Source organism: Lissotriton vulgaris, chromosome 5 (genome assembly GCF_964263255.1).
Source record: "Lissotriton vulgaris chromosome 5, aLisVul1.2, whole genome shotgun sequence".
Lineage (NCBI taxonomy): Eukaryota > Metazoa > Chordata > Amphibia > Caudata > Salamandridae > Lissotriton > Lissotriton vulgaris.
Genome location: NC_141693.1, coordinates 1,040,044,295 through 1,040,066,195, shown reverse-complemented (window position 1 = coordinate 1,040,066,195; position 21,901 = coordinate 1,040,044,295).

The following is a 21,901-nucleotide window of genomic DNA, read 5'->3' as shown; positions in this document are numbered from 1 at the left end:
CAGAGCGCAAATTCCGCGACGGGACATACTTGATGATTAGTTTGTCTATGAATTTTGGGCTCTTACAGTGGAGAGATTTAAAAATTATGCAGCCTGTCTTGAAGGTGAATCGCTGAGCCACAGGGAGCCAGTGGAGTTGCCTCAGTAGAGGGGAAGCAGGTAGCTATCTAGGTCGATTCAGAATCAGTCTAGCCGCATAATTCTGTACCATCTGAAGGCGTTTCAGAAGAAAAAGCGGTAGGCCCAGGTAGAGGGAGTTTGCGTAATCCAGGTGGGAGATCACAGTCGCGATTACAACCTGAGTAATGGCTTCTGATGATAAAAGTCGTCGCACTTTCCGAATTTTCCGAAGTTGGAAAAAGCACTTGGAGATCACCTGGCCCACTTGTGTTTTTAGTGAGAGATCACTATTCAGGGTGACTCCAAGTGTCTTTGCCGAGGTGGAGGGGGTAGGAGCTTGGCCTAGGTCAGACGGCCAATAGTGTGGGCCCCAGTGCCTAGCACTGTCTCCAGTGAGAACCAGCTCGTTTTTTCCCGGGTTCAGTTTAAAATGGTTCTGGTCCATCTAGGTTTGGATGAATCTCCTAGGTGGAAGGTGGAAATTGATGCTTCAGAGTTGTCAATTGAGAAGATCAACTGCAAATCATCTGCGTAGTTAAACACCGTTATTTGTTGGTTTCTGAGAGCCTGAATTAGGGGGAATATGTAGATGTTAAACAAGTGGGGTGACAGGGAGGACCCCTGTGGAACCCCACATGTGATGGTTTGTTTAGTGCCAACTAGTTCTCCAAGTCGGACTGCCTGTGAGCGGTTCTCCAGGAAGGATTTCAACCAGCTGGCAGCTGTGCCCTGGATGCTGGCCTGGATGACACAGTCAATCAAGATGGAATGATCGACCGTGTCAAAAGCGGCCGACAAATCCAGGAGTACCAGGGCCTGGGGAGAGCGTTTGTCTATGCCGTCTCGGAGGGTGTCTAGTAATGCAATCACAACCGCCTCCGTTGAGTGAGCGGGGCGAAACCCCGCCTGATGGAAGTCGAGGCAGTTGGATTCCTCCAGGAAGTTAGACAGGCATTTGGCCACATGTGCCTCCATTACCTTTGCCAAGAAGGGAAGCAGGGAGATCGGACAATAGTTTGCCCTACAAGTTGGATCAGCCCCAGGTTTTTGAGGAGTGGGATCACCTTGGCTTCCTTCAAGGCCAGTGGCACTGACCCAGACAATAGTAAGTCGTTCAGGAGAGTATAGGCAGGAACAGCCAAAAGGCAATCTTTTAAGATGTAAGGAGGACATCTGTCTGACGGAGCTCCGGATTTAATTCTTACTAATAGTTCCTGGAATTGTTCAGGAGCAATAGGAGGGAAGCTACTGAGGATGCTAGTGTTATTGAAGGCGACTGTTGTTGTTGAGGCTATAGAACACGAAGATTGTGCAATGCTAGCTTTTATGTCTGCTATTTTCTCAATAAAGTAGATATTGAGCGAGTCATAAAAGGTTTGTGTCAGATTTACCCTAGGACGTACACTATCCAAATTTGTCAACTCATTAAAAATAGAGAAGATGTCTTTCGATCTGTTGGTCGAATTGAGAATACGAGCAGAAAAATAAGCGGATTTGGAGGAAAGAATGGACTTCATATAATCTTTCCTAGCCATAATAAATTTGCTCTTTAAGTCTGGAGCATAATTGCGTCGCCATTGTCGCTCCAATTGGCGCGCGGCCAGTTTCATTGCCTTTAGCTCAGGAGTAAACCATTTTTGAGCATCTGCTCGCCGGTAGGGATGAGCGGATTTTGCGGATTGGCAATCCGCGGATTTGCGGATTGCCAAAATCCGCAAAATCCGCGAATCTGCGCAGATTTTTTTTTTTATGTTCGCACGGGTTTCTGCAAGTTTGCGAGGGTTTTGTACAATTTCGCAAATTGCAAAATTGTACAAAACGCGTGCGAACTTGCAGCAACCCGTGCGAACACAATTATGTGCCTCCATTGTGAATAAAAGGTCAGAGAAAGATCAGTTCAGCAGATGAAGAGTAAGAAGCTCCTGGTCACAGGAACAGCACGGGGATTGCGCTCATGAAAGTCAAGGATGCAAAGGCCTCTACCCAGCATCACAGCTGATTTTCCACGGTAGATTTGGGAAGAGGCACACCTGTCCAGCCTCGAAGACGCTCATGATTGTTTTTGGGCTAATGAATGAGTCACTAATTTTGAGCATCAACTAGTTCGAGCGACCATGCAAAGGCCGCCCTCTACCCAGCATCACAGCTGATTTTCCACGGTAGATTTGGGAAGAGGCACACCTGTCCAGCCTTGAAGACGCTCATGATTGTTTTTGGGCTAATGAATGAGTCAATGAATTTGAGCATCAACTAGTTCGAGTGACCATGTGTGTGTTACTATGCAATCGCCCTGAAGGGCGCAGGGGTCCCTTGAGTGACCTGTAAAGCTGTGCCTGTAACTATTTTACAATGGCGCCAGCAAGCTGCCAGCGCCGTTGTAAAATAGTTACAAAGTTAGCTTGCACAGGAAGCACTTAGATAAAATAAAGCAGCACCTGCTCCGTTTTATCTAGTGGTTCCTGTGCAAGCTAACTTTGTAACTATTTTACAACGGCGCTGGCAGCTTGCTGGCGCCATTGTAAAATAGTTACATGAGTGTGGGTTCAACTTTTGAACCCGTTACGTTCGCGGATTTTTTTTTGCGGATTTTGCGGGAAATCCGCAAAATTCGCGGATTGCGGATTTCCCAAAAATCCGCAAAATCCGCGAGCGTAACGGATTTCCCGCTCATGCTTACTCGCCGGGCCTGTTTAACTGGCTTATACGGGCGTGGGTATCGCTGGCTGCTTGTAGCCAGCTAGAGAGTTTGGCTTCAGAGATATTAATATCAGAATAGGGGAAAGGGATAGTGGAGGCCAGTGTCTCAAAAAAAGCTGACCTATCTAAGGAATTTCATTTCCTCGCTTGTCCTCCTGCTTTAGTGATGGTATATCCAGGTGGGGAGTAGACAAGGTTGAATTTGAGAAGGAAGTGGTCAGACCATAAACAAGGGGTGATAGTTGGGGTTGTAACTATTAAGGCGTTGGTCCATATCTGGTCTAAAATATGACCTTTACAGTGGGTGGGTGCTAGTACTCGTTGTGTAAAGTTTAAGTTTGTAAGAAGCTCTGTAAGTTCACTCGAGTGAGGGCCTTCCAGAAGATCATTAAGCCAGTAATTGAAGTCCCCTACCAGAACAATCCTGGCGTGGTCCATGGCCAGATTAGCGATTTGCTCGCTCAAAGCAAGAGGAAAAGATGGCATGGAATCTGGGGGCCTGTACAGGAGAACACAGGCCGCCGTGGTGTGGGAAGTATCACATTTTAACACCAGATTTTCTGTGTCTGGTAGGTGCAGGCAGGTCAAATTTGTGACTGTCAGATTACGGCGAATGATAGCCGCTACCCCTCCACCGGATTTATCTGAGCTACGATCGGCGTGGATAATGTAATAATCATGTGGGAGTGCCGCTATTATGTCAGGAGCGGAATTCAAGGTCAGCCAGGTCTCGGTAAGCAGAAGTATGTCTGGTTTTTCAGAATCTAATAATAAGTAGATGTTAGACGGGGACCTGGAGGGTCGGCCGAGTACAGGGGGAGATGCCTCCGGTGAGGGCCGTCTCCGGCGATCGCACAGACAAGTAACTTCCCCCCCACAGATGGACACCACACAAGGATGAGTTCAACACACTTTATATAAGGATCTTGAGGCAAGGTGATAAGCGATACAGTGGGGTCAGGACACGAGGATCCTCCCAATTCTAGTCTCTGTAGGGGAAAGGGTAGCGGGACAGTCTTAGAACCGGTCCGGTACAGGTGCGGCAAAGGGGGAAGCTCACAATCCTCGAGCTTGGGGGTCCGCAAAGATGGGCCGCGGCAGCGCCAGCAGGCTAAGACGATGGTTCACAGCGAGGAGGGCCGCGGCAGCGCCAGCAGGCTACGAAGATGGTGCACGACAGGAAGGGCCGCGGCAGCGCCAGCAGGCCAAGACGATGGTTCATGTTGCGGAGAGCCGCGGCAGCGCCAGCAGGCTTCGGAGATGTTTCACAAGAAAGGGCCGCGGCAGCGCCAGCAGGCTTCGGAGATGGTTCACAAGAAAGGGCTGCGGCAGCGCCAGCAGGCCTTCAAGGATGAGTTCCTCACGGTGTCTCTCGACTCCAAGATACAACTGCCTTCCTGTTCTGGAGCTGCCCCAGTTATAGGTCTGGTCTCTTTTGATGTCCGGACCCTCGCACTTGGAGGTCGGGAGGTCCGGGATGAGGGAGTCCAGACACCCAGCAGGGGGGTGGAGCCAGCGCCCGGGGAGGCCGGGGGCGATCGACACCTGGCGGAGGGGAGCCATTGACACTCCTTCTCCCATTGACCTGCCAAGTGGTCTGTTCACCCCCTAGATGGATGGTGGTGCCTCGATGTCGGGGCCTGGCCAGGCCCAGGGTTGGGGTCGAGCCGAGGCCACGCGGCCTGGTTATGTAGTGTCCAAAGATGGCGGCTGGGCCGGGGCAGCGGTGCTGACGGGGGCCAGCCGATACTGGGGTGTTCGGGGACTGGAGTTCCGTTGTGGACGGGTCGTGGATTGCCCCAGCGGGTTGCCGGGATGGTTCTTGTCGGGGATACAGGAAGAGTTGGGGTCCGGTCCCCGTCATGCGGGGAGGGAGCGGGCCTTCCCCGAGGGCTGTCCAACATGCGTCCCCCCCAGCTGAAGGCAGGGAGAGTCATCCATCCTCTTGGGTACTCTCCTCGCCGAGGCAGAAGAAGCGTGACAGGCCGTCTGCGTTGGCGTGGTCCTGGCCTGGATGATGCTCCACAGTGAAATCCATCCCCTGCAGGGAGATGGACCATCGCAACAGTTTTGGGTTCTCTCCCCGCATCTGCATCAGCCATTGCAGGGGTCGGTGATCTGTTTGCACCCGGAAGTGGGTACCGAAGAGATAGGGCCGGAGCTTCTTGAGGGCCCATACCACGGCGAAGGCCTCGCGCTCGATGGTGCTCCAGCGCTGTTCTCGGGCCAGCAGGCGTCGGCTGATGAAGGCCACTGGCTGATCGACTCCCTCTGTGTTGAGTTGAGAGAGGACGGCCCCAATGCCATGATCTGAGGCGTCCGTCTGCACTATGAACTCCCGGCTGTAGTCGGGGGCCTGGAGCACGGGGGTGGTGCACATGGCGGCCTTCAATTTCTCAAAGGCCGCTTGACAGTCCGGAGTCCAGTTGACTGTTTTGGGGTTTTTCTTGGATGTGAGTTCTGTGAGGGGCCCCACAATGCTGCCATAGTCCTTTACAAACCGCCGGTAGTACCCGGTGAGCCCCAGGAAGGCTCGGACCTCGGTTTTGGTGACAGGTGGTTACCAGGCCTGGATGGCAGCGATCTTGAGCTGGAGGGGGGCCACCAGACCGCTCCCCACTTGGTGTCCCAGGTAGGTCACGGACCCTTGGCCAATCTGGCATTTGCTGGCTTTGATGGTGAGCCCGGCCTGCCGGAGGGCTTGCAGGACCTCCCGGAGGTGGTGGTCTGCCCAGTGGCGACTGTATACAGCAATGTCGTCCAGGTAGGCGGCGCTGAATTCTTCGAGGCCCGCCAGCACCTGGTTCACGAGTCTCTGAAAGGTAGCTGGGGCGTTTTTCATGCCGAATGGCATCACCTTGAAGTGGTAGTGGTCATCCGGGGTAGAGAAGGCGGATCGCTCTTGGGCCCCGGGGGTGAGGCCGATCTGCCAGTAGCCCGCTGTTAGATCGAAGATGCTCAGGTAGCGGGCGGCCCCCATGCGGACAATCAGCTCATCCGCCCGGGGGATGGGGTGAGCGTCGGTTCTGGTAACGGCGTTCAGGCCCCGATAGTCCACACAGATCCGGAGCTCGGGGGCAACGCCCGGGGCAGCAGCCTTGGGGACCAGTACGACTGGGCTGGCCCAGGGGCTGTCAGACGGCTCGATCACTCCTAGAGCCAGCATTTTTGAGACTTCGTTCTGGATGCAGGCGCGCACTCGATCCGGCACTCGGTACACCCTGTGTCGAATAAGGGGACTGTCCACGTCGTGAAGGCACCAGGGGGTGACCCCGGGAATGAGGGAGAACAGGTCTGCGAATTGTAGCAGGAGATCTCGACAGTCTTGGCGTTGCTCTGGGGATAAGGCCTCGGAGAGTCTGACCCCTTCCACTGAGCCGTCCTGCTCGAGTGTCCTCAGCAGGTCAGGAAGAGGCTCGGAGTCATCTTCCGTCCCACTATCGGTAGCCATCAGGAGGCTGAGTTCTGAGCGTACGAAGTGGGGTTTGAGTCTGTTGGCGTGGAGGACCCGTAGGGGGTTCTGGGGGGACTCCATGTCGATCAGGTAGGTGACGGGACCCTTGCGCTCTATCACCTTGAAGGGCCCTGTCCATTTGTCCTGTAGGGCGCAGGGTTCAACCAGGGACATCACCCAGACTTGTTGTCCCGGCTCGAACTCGATGGAGGAGGCATGCTGATCATACCATCTCTTCATGTCCTCCTGACTGGCTTCAAGGTTGGTTTTGGCGAGTTCCCTGAATCGCCGGGTCTGGTTGCGGAGGGTCAGGAGATATTTGTACACATCCGGAGGAGTCTTCTGGGGGGGCCCCTCCCACCCTTCTTTGACCAGGCTGAGGGGACCCCGGACAGGGTGTCCATAAAGGAGTTCGAATGGGCTGAATCCCAGGGATTTCTGGGGGACTTCTCGCTAGGCGAACAGGAGGCACGGGAGCAGCACATCCCATTGGCGACGTAGGGGTTCTTCTAGGCCCATGATCATCCCCTTGAGGGTGCGGTTAAACCGCTAGACCAGTCCATTTCCTTGTGGGTGATAGGGGGTCGTGAATTTGTAGGTGACCCCGCACTGTTACCAGAGAGATTTCATGTATTTAGAGATAAAGTTCGTGCCCCTGTCGCTGACGACTTCCCGGGGGAAGCCCACCCGAGAAAAGATCCCCATCAGGGCTCGGCCTACCACGGGCGCCGTCACGGTCTGAAGAGTGATGGCCTCGGGATAGCGGGTGGCGTGGTCCACCAGGACTAGGATGAACCGGTGCCCTTGTGCTGTTCGGGGGTCCAGGGGCCCCACAATGTCTATCCCCACCCGTTCAAACGGGGTGGTGACGATGGGGAAAGGCTGCAAGGGTGCTTTGATCTTTCGGCCGCTCTTCCCGCTGGCCTGGCAGGTTGGGCAGGTCCGGCAGTGGTTGGATATATCATTCCGCATTTTGGGCCAGTAGAAGTGGGTCACCAGGCGGCTGTACGTTTTGTCTTGCCCCAGGTGTCCGGCAAGGGGCACATCGTGTGCTAGGTTCAAGAGGAAGTCTCTGAAGCGGAGGGGGACCACCAGCACCCGGCTGGCCCCCAGCTCAGCAATCTTTTGCTCACTGTAGAGCAGGTCATTGTCCCAATAAATCCAGTGGGCCCCTGAGGTATCTCCTGCGCTCTGGGCGAGGGCTTGCTGCCGGAGTCCCTCGAGGGAAGGACATGTTCTCTGCTCCTGTCAGAATTGTTCCTGGGTGGGGCCACCCTCTTGACGCCACTGGGCCAGTTCGGGAAGGTCCCGGAGCTGATCGGGTCCTTCTTCGCTGCGTTCCGGAGAACTGGCTTCCAGGGTGGCTCCTTCTTGGACGATCAGGGGAGACGGCTCTGGCCATTCGGGTTCTTCGGGACTTGTGATGGCGCGGGCGGCCATGGACCGGGTCGTTACGCAGACCCATTCAGGGAGACCCAGCATCCCCAGGTGCTCTCTTCTCTCGACTGCTGACCAGGGAGAACTTTCGAGGTCGTTCCCCAGGAGGCAGTCCACGGGGGCATCATCGCGGACAGTCACTTTCAGCATTCCGGATACTCCTCCCCACTCGAAGGGGACGCAGGCCATCCGACATAGGCTTTCTGAGTTGTCGGCCGACCGTACGGGGCAAAGGATATTTGGCAAGATCTGGTCCGGGGTCACCAGATGGCAGCGGACTGCGGTCACACTGGCCCCGGTGTCGCGGAGGGCTTCAGCCCGGTGCCCATTAATATTGACCCACTGGCTGTACTTCTGCGTGTTGGCGGGAAGGGGTGCCCGCGGGATCAGGTCTCTTTCCCCTAGGCAGACCAGGGACATGGCGGCTGGTTCCCACTCGGGCTGGTCTGGCTCGTACTCTTCAGTGTCTTCTTGGGTTTGCTCTTCTCCCAGGGCGGCGGCAGCGACCTGGCGGGGCTTAGGGCTCTGGTTCTTCGGGCAGTTGGGATCATTGGCGTAGTGGCCGGGTCGCTGGCATCGGTGGCAGGTAACATTGGCGCGGAAACCTGGTCGCATCGGGAGGCTCCCCCTGCCGGCCGGGGGCGGGGTGTTGCTGGTGGAAGCCACCGGGACGGTGTCTCTGCCCCGACCCTGGCCTCCTCCTCCCCCTCGGGGGCGATGGAACCCTTGGGCGGTTCTGTTCTGTTCACTAGACCCGTTTCGGGGAACTCGGGTGCTTTCCCATCGGTCAGCCTCGACGGCGAGTTGCCGAGGTTCAGTCAGTTTACTGTCAAGGAGGTGCTGCCTGAGCTTGACGAAGCAGTTGTTAGAAAGGTGCTCCCAAACAATAAGGTCAAAGAGTTGCTCGTAAGTGGTCACCTTGCTGCCCTTGATCCACCCCTCGAAGGCTCGGCTAAAGAAGTTCACGTACTCCACCCAAGTCGTACCCGGGATCCGTTTGCAGTCGCGGAACCTCTGGCGGTACATCTCGGGCGTGAGTCCGTATCGAGTGAGGAGGGCGGCTTTCATGTGGTCGTAGGATGTCATCTGATGATCCGGGAGTTGCAGGAGGGCGTCTCGTCCTTCGTTGACAAACCTCCCCCATAACCCGGCTCCCCAGTCGCTCCGGGGAATCCGGTGGGAGGTCATGGCTACTTCGTAGGCTTTGAACCATTGCTGGATATCATCGTTCTGGTAATATTCTCTGACAACATCCTTGGGGATGTGGACCTTGGGGTCTGTAGTGACAGGGGGGCTCGGGTGCCCGGGGACTCCGAGATCTTTGTTCTGCCTCCGAATCTCTAGTTCCTTCAAGTTGCGCTCATGCTCGTAGGCTAGCTTTTTCTCTTCTAGCTCTCTCTGCCTTTGTTTCTTTTCTCGTTCATCTCGGAGCCGTAAGTGTTCCAGTTATCTTTTGTTCCGCCAATTTTAGTTCTCCATCTAAGCGAAGTCGAGCTAGTTCTAATTCGTGGAGCCTGCTCTTCTCTCATTCTCAGGCCTCCTCTGGTGAGAGCCCCGGTCTTCTTTCTTCTGTCGGCGCGGTGCTTGTTTCGGTAGTTTCGAGGCTTTGGTTTTGAGTACGGCCGTACCCGTCTCTGCCCAAGATTCTAGGGCGTGTTTGAAGTCCTCTTTCGTGCTCAGTCCTGTGGTAGCAATGCCCAGTTCTATGCAGAATTGTTTTAGTTCTCTGTGGCTGTATTCTTTTAGTTTTTCCATCTGGAATTTTTCCGTTGTTCCGCTCTCTTTTGTTGTCATGGTGGTTGTGTGTCGTGGGGTGAGTTACTCTCTGTACGATTATGCGTTGGCTCGGATCGCGCCGCTGGCCACCAATGTTAGACGGGGACCTGGAGGGTCGGCCGAGTACAGGGGGAGAGGCCTCCGGTGAGGGCTGTCTCCGGCGATCGTACAGACAAGTAACTTCCCCCCCACAGATGGACACCACACAAGGATGAGTTCAACACACTTTATATAAGGATCTTGAGGCAAGGTGATAAGCGATACAGTGGGGTCAGGACACGAGGCTCCTCCCAATTCTAGTCTCTGTAGGGGAAAGGGTAGCGGGACAGTCTTAGTACCGGTCCGGTACAGGTGCGGCAAAGGGGGAAGCTCACAATCCTCGAGCTTGGGGGTCCGCAAAGATGGGCCGCGGCAGCGCCAGCAGGCTAAGACGATGGTTCACAGCGAGGAGGGCCGCGGCAGCGCCAGCAGGCTAGGACGATTGTTCACCACGAGGAGGGCCGTGGTAGCGCCAGCAGGCTACGAAGATGGTGCACGACAGGAAGGGCCGCGGCAGCGGCAGCAGGCCAAGACGATGGTTCACGTTGCGGAGAGCCACGGCAGCGCCAGCAGGCTTCGGAGATGTTTCACAAGAAAGGGCCGCGGCAGCGCCAGCAGGCTTCGGAGATGGTTCACAAGAAAGGGCCGCGGCAGCACCAGCAGGCCTTCAAGGATGAGTTCCTCACGGTGTCTCTCGACTCCAAGATACAACTGCCTTCCTGTTCTGGAGCTGCCCCAGTTATAGGTCTGGTCTCCTTTGATGTCTGGACCCTCGCACTTGGAGGTTGGGAGGTCCGGGATGAGGGAGTCCAGACACCCAGCAGGGGGGTGGAGCCAGCGCCCGGGGAGGCCGGGGGCGATCGACACCTGGCGGAGGGGAGCCATTGACACTCCTTCTCCCATTGACCTGCCAAGTGGTCTGTTCACCCCCTAGGTGGATGGTGGTGCCTCGATGTCGGGGCCTGGCCAGGCCCAGGGTTGGGGTCGAGCCGAGGCCACGCGGCCTGGTTATGTAGTGCCCAAAGATGGCGGCTGGGCCGGGGCAGCAGTGCTGACGGGGGCCTGGGCCAGCCGATACTGGGGTTGTGGACGGGTCGTGGGTTGCCCCAGCGGATTGCCGGGATGGTTCTTGTCGGGGATACAGGAAGAGCTGGGGTCCGGTCCCCATCATGCGGGGAGGGAGCGGGCCTTTCCCGAGGCCTGTCCAACAGTAGATATCCATCTGGTGTTTTACCAGGGAACGAGTATTAAAGTAAGTTATAGATAAAGAATAGGTAGGGGGGCAGGGCTCCAATTGTCTGCTCGCACTCATCTTGTTAGATAGAGTTATGGGAGGAGTACCATTGGCTAGGATCCCATATTTCCTGGCCCTGTGGACCACATCTCCAGACATATGGCCCTGATCTCTGTTATATTTGAGAAGGTCATTGCTGGAGTATGAGAGTGACTGGGCAGCATGGCTGGCCCCAGGGCCCGTTTGGGCGCGGATGGGCTTTCCTTTGGCGCGCCCGCTGCGCCCGTCCGCTGCGCTTCCTGGGAGGAACAGCCATTTTATACCTCGGAGAAGGGGAGGGCCCGAGCGCTGGTCCGCTCGCCAGCTCCTCACCCAAGATGGTGGCCGCAAGGAGACCTAGCCCGGGCAGCGCCTAATCGGCTGCGGAGGGGCTAGAAAGCAGAGACCGAGTAACAGGTCCACGATAGGCAGGTCAATGCAGCGCGGCTATTTTAAGCTGTTTCATTTCCATTTTCAATTTGCGCAATTTTAAAAACACAAGCAATAAAACACGAGTGCAATTAATTATTTTTAAAATAAATGCAGGTCACGGCAATTCTTTTGTAATGATCAACATTTTGTTATTGTGCTAGTTGATCACTTGTCGAAATGGCTGGTGGGGAAGTCTGTGCAGGAGACTAGTATCATGGGAGTTATCACTTTTCTTTCAGATTATTTTGCCATTGAGGGTTTTCTCTCTGAAATTGTTTTAGAGAACAGGGTGCAATTTGTGTACGCAGAGATGAGGGAATTTCTGCCGGGTGCAGACAAAAAAGCACAAAAGCTGCAGTGTGTACCACACGCAAAGCAATGGTCAGGTGGAAAGAGTGAAAAGATTGGTATTTATCGCCACTAGGGGCACAGTGATTGGGGTGTGGATGTTGGAGATGCTGTTTATTTGATGTTACGATCATAACACAATGCTCCAAATAGTGTGACAGGTGTTTTTCCTTTTGATGCTTTAAGGGGAATGAAAGCAAAAGATCTCAGACCTTCATAGTTAAATACATTGTCCAAATTCGGTGACATGTGTATTGTGGTGTGGAAGAAATACAGTCTGATATTAATGGGAGTCAGGGTAGAAGTAAATGGAGGTTTGAAGTGGTCAACGGATCTAATTTTAAACTTATGGTAAAGGAAGATGGGGTACGTGTCAAACTGTTCAGTATAGCCTTCCTTAACAGGCTGAAGAAGTGAATGAGGATGGTTGTGCTGTGAAATTGACTAATAGTCAGTCGTGGGATTTTGCCTGGCTTGTGAAATTCCAAGAAGTTTCTGAGCATGATGAAGACTTAGGTGCTTCCAGAAATTATAATGGGATAGGGTTGCACAAGAAGTGATCTTTGACAAAAATGTCCAGGAAAACTGCAAGGTCACAGCAGATGCGCAAAATCTGTTAAGCCCTTATGTAAGTCTCCGAAGAAATGTGACGATTCTGTTGTGGAGTAGTTGGTTGGGATCTATTTGTTATAAGATGAAAAGAATTGCTAAATTTGTTATTTTCTCACATACTTTCAGATATGTAGGATGTTCATTTTGTTTTTGTAATTTACTTTTTCGTTTGTAAAAATTTTGTTTAGCATTTATTTTAATTATTGAAGACAGGAAAGTGTAATATATGAATGCTAATTTATATGCATATGGCGTGTTGATCTAGAGTCTTTGTTCTGTATTGGAATTTGGAGTTTGGATGCTGCATGGTTCCAGACATAGGAGAAATGGTTGCAGAGCTTGAAAAATGGTGTCTGCCTTCCTCCTCTTATTCTGGTTGTTTCTTGCTTGTATTAAACCTGATTTGGATATCTCACCTGTCTTAGTGTATCTTGCCTGGTGCCACAATTACCTCGTAGCTGTTTCTCACTGTGTCTTCGTATTAGAGATCATCTTTCCATTTTGTTTTAATTTATGAGTCCCAACACACATCCTCTTTGTCTTATGCGATCCACAGCAGAAGGTTATTTCAGCCTTTTCTGTATTGATTTTGGTTTATTACTGCTGCATGTTTCAAACCATCTATGCATGCATGCGCAGGACTCCAGGTGGGGCCTACCTTCCTCACGGCTGCTCTCACAGGTGTTCACGGTACCTGGGACATCTGAGCTGCACTGCCTACTTTCTTTAGGTCTCGTGACCTATTAATGCACATGCGCATTGAACGGAGCGAGACTATAGGGCTTTAAACAGACTTTAACTAACTGGCGATTTGATGCTGTGCCCGTGCGCTTTTAGGTCCTAAATGCGCGTGCACAGCATCAAATTGTCAGCCCTCTGTTGCCCAGCTTGGTGCAGCATCAAAGGCTTTCACGGCCAGCCGGCCGTGCTTTCAGTTTCACGGCCGGCCGTGTCTGCCCAGCTTGTTAACGCTTGCTTTCTGCTGCTTGCATCTGTTTTCCTTGATATGCCCTAGTGTAAACCTCGATTATTTGTCTTTCTGTTGTATTGGCTGTGTAGACTGCACCCGGACAAAGTTCCTAACCCTTAATTGGCTGAATGAAGCAAATCGGCATACCTAAATAAATCTAGTTCTTAATGCCTTGGACAATCTATATTTGTGGCTGGCTTTTTTCTGAAGTGGCATCTATGATTGAACGTGTGCAGACAAAAAGGTAGACAAAAAGGTAACTCGTCGGGCTGTTTGCTGGGGTGTGATGCTGTTTAGCCTTGAGCTAACTTCCAACTAAACAATGTTGGTCCGCCGTGTCTTCTACAGCAGTTTAACAAAGGATAGCCTTCCCCCTGCGGCATCAAAGGCTTTCACGGCCGGCCGGCCGTGCTTTCAGTTTCACGGCCGGCCGTGTCTGCCCAGCTTGTTAACGCTTGCTTTCTGCTGCTTGCATCTGTTTTCCTTGTTTTTAGGTGCACTCTCGTTTGTATCCCAGCTAGTTATACAGCATGGCCCACACAATCACTCCCCCACCCCCTCCCTAGTAGCTCAACATATACACAATACGCGTTGTTAAAGGGTTGAAGCAGGGCTGCAAGGTTACCTTTCTCCAAGCCAAGCTTACGTGTTGTTCTTCCAAAGGTTAACATTTAAAAATGCGCTTAACCTTAGTCCACTCGGTATCTTTATTTTATGTTGACTTATGCCTCTTTGGACGCAGCATCTTTTCTGTGTTGACAAATAGCCTCCCGGATTTCCCCACAGTTCGATCTGAAATCTTCTCATCAAACCAAACTTTTTGAAATGCTAATGGGCCATTAGGGGTGGAATAGGAGGTTACATTCAAGCATTCACTGCCAGCCAGCCCCATAAGCCCCCACCTCCCCTTCTCTGCTTTCCCTCCGTCTTGTCTTCACTGGCTGTCTCTCCTTTCTTTTGCCGCTCTCCCCGCTCCGCCCCCTCCCATGCCCGTTGCGTCACATTTCTCCTCCCCCTCCCCTTCTCTGCCTTCCCTCCGTCTTGTTTTTAGGTGCGCTCTCGTTTGTATCCCAGCTAGTTATACAGCATGGCTCACACAATCACTCCCCCACCCCCTCCCTAGTAGCTCAACATATACACAATACGCGTTGTTAAAGGGTTAAAGCAGGTCTGCAAGGTTACCTTTCTCCAAGCCAAGCTTACGTGTTGTTCTTCCAAAGGTTAACATTTAAAAATGCGCTTAACCTTAGTCCACTTGGTATCTTTATTTTATGTTGACTTATGCCTCTTTGGACGCAGCATCTTTTCTGTGTAGACAAATAGCCTCCCGGATTTCCCCACAGTTCGTTCTGAAATCTTCTCATCAAACCAAACTTTTTGAAATGCTAATGGACCATTAGGGGTGGAATAGGAGGTTACATTCAAGCATTCACTGTCAGCCAGCCCCATAGGTATGCTAAACACACTTTACTATGGAGAGTTCACACTTCTTTGTTGGTTTTGGGATGGTTGTGACTAAATAGAGACAGACCTGCTGTGACTAGGCGCAGAGTTGCAATGCTTTCTCTGGCTTCCAGTCGGCTTTGTTATCCAAAGCAAGAATATAAATGTTAGCATATTACTCCTTTTTACAAACAAACATGGCCAGTTACAATCACTCTGGTTCTTTTTTAGGTCTCGCCTCTCAATGCGCATGCGCATTGAGCGAGACTAATAATCTCAGACTCCCTCTCCTGCTTCTCTCTCTTGCTTCGCTCTTGGGCTCCCTGTCCGTACTTCTCGCCCCTGATACACTCTGTCTCCCTCTCCATGCTTCTGCCCCCTGCTGCACTCTCAGGCTCCCTGTCCGTGCATCTCACCCTTGCTTCACTCTTGGGCTCCCTCTCCATGCTTCTCTTCCTTTCTGCACTCTCTTCTCCCTCTCTGTGCTGCTCTCCCCTGCTGCACTCTCGTGCTCTCTAGAGATGTGGCCTAACGACCAGAGCTGCCATCTATGTCACGTAAATACAAAACATGTTGCATTCCAAATGCTATATGTGTCACATTCGCGAAAGTTATAACTATTGGCATTGTAAATGACAAAGCTATCCATTTAGCTATTTTAAAAACCAACACATAAATAAAATATTTGTCATTTACAAGACCAATAGCTCCAACTTTTCTAATGCGAGACCTATTGCATTTCCAATACTTGTTTTATTCTGGCACCATTAAGTCACTGTGCGGCTTGGCAGGCACTTTAGGTCTCATCCACACGAAGTATTGAATGCATTTATTTTAGTGAAGGCCTGCCTTACTTTCCAAAATCATCTGAAATCTTTCTTTGGGGCAATATTGGCATCACAAAGCATATGAAATGCCAGCAACAGTTACTTTTTTTCTTCCCATTCATCTTTGGTCTCTTTTTGAATCTGCAACAAAAATGAAAGTGATAATGCCTTTGATAAATCAGGCAAGAGGACGGGCATTTGATCTAGGCTCCTTTCCATGTTACAACTTTATTCACTCTGTACTAAGGTCTTCCCTGCTGTTCTGTGAATCATAGATAGCTTTTGCAACCTGTGTTGACATTAGGGGTGGGCAAAGCTTGTAGAGTTTGACTGTGTGGAATTCCGTGTAATTACATAAACACTCTGCGATATTCTGCGGAGTTCTGCGAGCAGGTGGAATTTGGCATGTAGCGCTGCTCACACTGATGTTTAGTGCCAGGAGGTTGTTCCACACTGTAAAATCAGTATGAACAGCACCACATGGCATGCCAGAGGGCAATGCTTCTTTCTGCCGCTTGAGTAGCTTGGCAGCTTTCTCAGCGCTAATGGTCTTTACCTGCTGTGACTGCCCACGTTGAGAAAAACTTGCCGGCGGTGTTCTAGCTCCTGAAAATCATGCTGGGGGATGAAAATTCTCGCTCATGCTCACCAACTTAACATTGGTGAGCCGCTCACAAGTAAAAATTCTGCCATGCATTGCTTGGCAGAGTTTTGTCAGAACTCTGCAGTATTCGCATAGTGCAGTGAGCAAATCTCCACGAACTCCGCCGGAAAAGCAGAATTTTCCGCCCACCCCTGGTTGACATTCAGTAATTATTTATTTAATATATATCTGTGTCAAAACTGTGCTGCCCTGTTTAATTGGCTTGCCTGTTGCAATTAAATTGGCCAACATTTTCCAATCCATTTTGGGATTGAATACTGTATATGATTCTGAGGAAAAGTAGGAGGGTCATCCTCTAACTCTTCTACTACTGTGTCACTGCTTCAGTTGTAAAAGAAAAAGTTTTTCCTTTGGTCTAAATCTATATGAAGGCCAATAGTGCCTCAAAAGTCTATCCACATGCAACACACCTCTCATACCATTCCGAGCGTATTAAAGCACGTAATTTTTTTTATACAAAAACCTGTATTTATTACTAATTAAAAACAAATATCATGACAAAAAATGTTATTATGATTTCTAAAACGATTACATAAAACACATACATAAAGGAAGATCATATCATCTGGCTACAACAGACCTCCTGGAGAAAAGACATAGACAACAAACTTTGTCTTGCAAGTGTTCATTTGGATCCCATTTAGACAACAGAGGGCATAGATCTTAATTCCCTCTCACCAAAACACTGTTGAACTCTCCGAATTTAAAAGAAAAGTGGAGCGTCGACGCGTTTCAGTGGTATATTTTCAATAAAACCACCTTCATCAGGACAAAAGTAATTTGTTTTATCCTTAAAACGGTTTTTGTCTCACCCGTGCAATCGCACATCTGTGAGAATACTCCCAATCTATTGCGGAGTATGTAGTCCCAAATTTGGAATTCAGGCAGCCTTTAAATTAGGGGTGGGCAGAATTTGCGCAATCGCGTTACTCAAATCTCTGCGAAACGGTAAAAAAATCTCTGCGAACACACAGAAATTCCGCGTACACGTGGAATTGCTTGTTCGCGATGATTTTTTACTGTTCGCAATCGCTGTTAGCGTGCTCGGTAGGAAATATCTTGCGAGCACGCATTTTGAGAACGCGAACAAGCAAAACATTTTGCGAAGTTATGGACCGCAGAATTTTGGGCAATTTTGCATTCTCCGCGGAATGCGAAATTACACAAATTCCGCAAAATCCGTGAGCGGAATGGAAGTTACCGCTCAGGCCTACTTTAAATGCCCTTCACTGGTCTCCTCTTGGTGCCAAAAATAAGCACTATTTAAAAGAAACCCTTGAAGTTATTTACGGCAATTGTGAATTTCCCATCTGTTTGCAGTAAAGCTTCTTATAAGGTTTCTTCTGATTAAAACAACCGTGTTTATCTCACCATGCACCTATATATGCCTCCTTTTTGACCACAGGGTATCGTCTTGTCGTGGCTTTTTAATCCAACGACCGTCTTCCCCCGCATCGTCTCTCAGTCGCGGTGCAAGGTGTGACTACATACCCCTCAATAGATTCAGAGTATTCTCGCAGACAAAAAACGTTAAAAGGAGTAACAAATTACTTTTGTCCGGATAAAGGTGGTTTTATTGAAAATATACCACTGAACCGGATTGACGCTCCACTTTTCTGTTAAATTTGGAAAGTTCAACAGTGTTTTAGTGACAGGGAATTACGTTCTATGCCCTCTGTTGTCTAAATAGGATCCTAATTAACACTTACAACACAAAGTTTGTTGTCTATGTCTTTTCTCCTGGAGGACTGTTGTAGCCAGATGATATGATCTTCCTTTATGTATGTGTTTTTATGTAATGGTTTTAGAAATCATAATGAAATATTGTGTCATGATATTTGTTTTTAATTAGTAATAAATAAAGGTTTTTGTATAAATGTTTCTTTGTAAGTGCTTTAATACGCTCGGAATGGTATGAGAGGTGTGTTGCATGTGGATTGACTTTTCAGGTGCTATTGGCCTTCATCTAGATTTAGACCAAATGAAAAACTTTTTCTTTTACTCCACGGTATCTAGATGCTCCATTCCTTTGGTATAAAGAGCCCACTCTCCATTGTTGCAAGACTGCTTCAGATGTGCCAAGCCATAGAACATCCCAATGCACTTTTCTGTCTTTATTGAACTCAGCCATCCAAAAATTGACCTCTCTCTGACATGTCTCACTCATAGATGCCTTGTCCAACTCTTCTATCTTTGTTCCTGTTAGCGCTTTATAGCATTTAAAGGCTGACTGATGGATGGGCGCTATGTGTGAGTCTATTCCAGGTGAGAGCCCTACAATTAACATATTTTCTCGGAGGTGAAAGAAAATCCACTCATGAAAATCCACTTAAGACAGTATTCAAAGTTCAAACCATATAGGTTTATTACATTTTGTATCACATTCAGAAGGCAAAAAGCATTTGTTTGTCAAATCACATCAAAATGCTGAAAGTGCAAATATTTGTGAATATCATTGCCAGTGTAATCTAAGCCCTACTCTGTTTAATAGCCAGTGCGAATATGGTTCAGCATCAAGCAAAATGACAATTAATGAGGACTTGTCTTAAGGACTGGTGAATAGATCAGGAGCGAAGATAGTGAAAATATTCAACGTTTATTCTGACAAACAGACCAACATAGGATCTCCCATATAAGAGTAAGGAACAAAGTCTTTTGAATTTTTGTGAGTATTAAAGTAAATAAGGCTTGGATGTAAAGTCTGCCTCAATGGGAACTGGAAAAAAAGAACAGGCTCATCTCCAAAATAGTGAGCCTTTATACATTTTCTAGACAGAACACTGTACAGGCACTGTGGTCTGACAAAACACATCACATGGCACACCTAACAATTGCCTTATTTCTAATGAATACTCTGCACTATGTCTCACTCAGAAAACAATACAACATTGAAAATACAAAATACAGTCTGCACCTCATCTGGCCCAAAGGAAATGGCTTTCAATTGTAATCAGCTGCAGAATCTGTCCTGTTGAGAAACATCAAGGTCAGGAACCATTACATTTTATAATGATAAAGTGCAAGTAGACAGTTGAACTGATTGAATTTTGTGCAATTATTAAGTGTGATGGCCACATTCTGAGCCCCGCGCTACACTGGCGCACCTTCTGGGCCCACCACCAGCTAAAGCTATAAATAATTGTTAATTTGAGAGAATGCTAATTCTTCCTACTCTTTTTTCCAATTTCCATATGCTCATTGGTTCCCATCTACAAATACACAGTTCACCGCTGGTTTGCATCTCTACTGGGGAAATCTGCTAAAAAAACCCTAGGTTTGGTGTGCCCTCACCCTTCCATCTCTGGGAAGGCTTGCCCTACCCCCAGAGATTGACCAACATTTTCTCACCTTCCTCTAGCTCTCTGGCTTGGACTCATCCAAATTTGTAGAATGCATTCTGGAAGGCTTCTAGCACTGGGTCCTGGGTTTCTTGGGCTTCCTCAACCATCTACTTGTTGCACTCAAAAAAGCGAAAACCTCTCCAGATAAAGACAATCTGGATTCTTGCAGAGGTATGGCCCAGTGTACCTTGAGTTCCACTGCAATACCTAATCCACTTTCTCTGCCATGTGCCACAAGAGGCTTACTTTATACATCAATCTCAAGATTGTAGGCTTTTCTTCAGAGGTGGTTAATGAAGATATCAATGACCAACTGTTTGGTGAAAATGCTCACCCATCAATGTAGCAAATGTGCATAAACCTCATGTATTTGCACTGGACATAGATGCATGGGGGTACTCATCTGGCCATCATGGGGCCAGTTCCTTTGCCACATCTTACACAGGTGCAGGGCCAACTCCATTGTCTCTTGTCCAATACGAACCATTTTCCTGCGTGGCAGTCAAGCTTTAAACATTCTCAGACTGGGGCCTCAAGCCATTGGCTCCCGGTTGGGTTTTACACCAACCTCTCATGTTAAAGCACCAAAATGTTTTCCCTCTCCTGCTGTTGGTCATGTGGGGTATGTTCTTCAAACAGGCTCTGGGCACAGCATAAACATTTGGGATAACTTTGATAGTCACAAACCCTTTCAAAAACTCTAGTGGCGTGGCGGGAGCAGATTATGATTCAGGCCAAATTTTAGAACATCAACCATGTCATAAAAACTAGAAGTTAGAAATGGACAGAAACAATTCTGAAAGGCAGAGGGGAAACACAAACTTATGGCAGACAGATTTGAAAGAGGAAGTTATTTCGGTGGAAGTTTTGAGAAGGAAAGAACCAGGGAATTGTCCCTGCTAGAGTAATACAGACGGCTCTTAAAGTGACTACATGTCACAAGAGAGCAACCTAGAGACTATTAACCAATGGAGATAGAAGTCTAGAGGCAAAGATTGACACTAATCAATCATTGCTTTGTATGACAAACGTTTGAAAGAAAAGAGCGTCAAAAGGAGTTTACAAGTGAAGTAGGAGAAGGAGCAAGGAGATCCACACAGACAGATCCATTGACTAAGACTTCATCCATCACAAAAGCTTGGCCAAATTGCGTTGTCAGATTGGAAAGACTCTGAAGATATTCTGCAATAAACTCAGTCAATGTTCCTAAAGGTCCTCGGAAATAATTGCAAGAAGGGTTGATCTGGCACCTTGAAGCTCGATAACTTACTTCACATTAAACAGGCTGTCCTATTTGAAAACAAGAATAGCAGTATATCTTCTGTTTGGTCAAGTTCTTGATGGTAAAGGTGCAGACAAGTAGCTCCAGCACAATTATGTGGAGGATCTGTTCTGCAGAGGACCTAGAACCCCTAGTGGAAAAGCCATTAAAAATTGGCTCTTCAGCTATTCCTGCTGGATTAAGATTTATTGACAAAGTGTTGTTATGTTATGTTAAATATTGCTTATAAAGCGCACGTACACCAAATTGGTTTCATGCCGCTGCTCTAAGGGGTGCTGAACCCTGGGATTTTACTCATATTCCTGTCTAAACAGCCAGGTCTTGAGGAGCCTCCTAAAGCTCATAAGATCTGTGCAGGATCTAATTTTGAGAGGCAGGGAGTTCCAGTATCTGGGGCCTAGTACAGTGAACTTTGTTCCACCGAAGTGTTTCTGTTTAAACGAGGAAATAGATAAAAGATGCATGTGAGCAGATCACAGATTGCACGTAGGATTGTGCCTTTGAATGAGACTGTCAACACATTTAGGGCTCCTGCCATTCATGGGTTTAAAGATGATACATCCCACCTTGAAGGCGCATCTCTGAGTTATAGGGAGCCAGTGCAGCTTCCTCATAAGGGGTGTGACATGTTGACGCTTGTTTTGCTGAAAAATCAGTCTTGCTGCCTGACTCTGTACCAACTGTAGTCAATAGATTAAGTAGGCAGGGATACAGAAGAATTGGCGTAGTCTATGTGGGATATTACCATAGCTAAAACTACCTGTATTTTAGCTTCTTGTGTGAGGAATTGTTCTTCTTTTTCTCAACTGGAAGAAGCACGCTGTGGTCACAGAACCAATTTGGGTCTTAATTGAGAGATCGCTGTTAATTGTTATTGTTACCCCCAAACCTTTGGCAGAGAAGGAAGGGGTGGGAGGCTGTCCTAATTCTTTTGGGCAAAAAGAGAGGACTCCAAAGGTTCAGTGATTCCCCTGTTAGGATCACTCCCATCTTGTCTGGATTAAGTATTTAGTGGTTGCTATTAATCCAGCCGCGGATGAGTAGCATAGTAGTCTGAAATTCGTGAATGGAATCAGGGGAGTTACTGATGGAAAACATGAGTTAAAAGTCCTCTACATAGTTAAAGGTGCACACTTTCCTTTCTTTCATGGCACGGATCAAAGGGAGGAGGTATAGGTTAAACAGG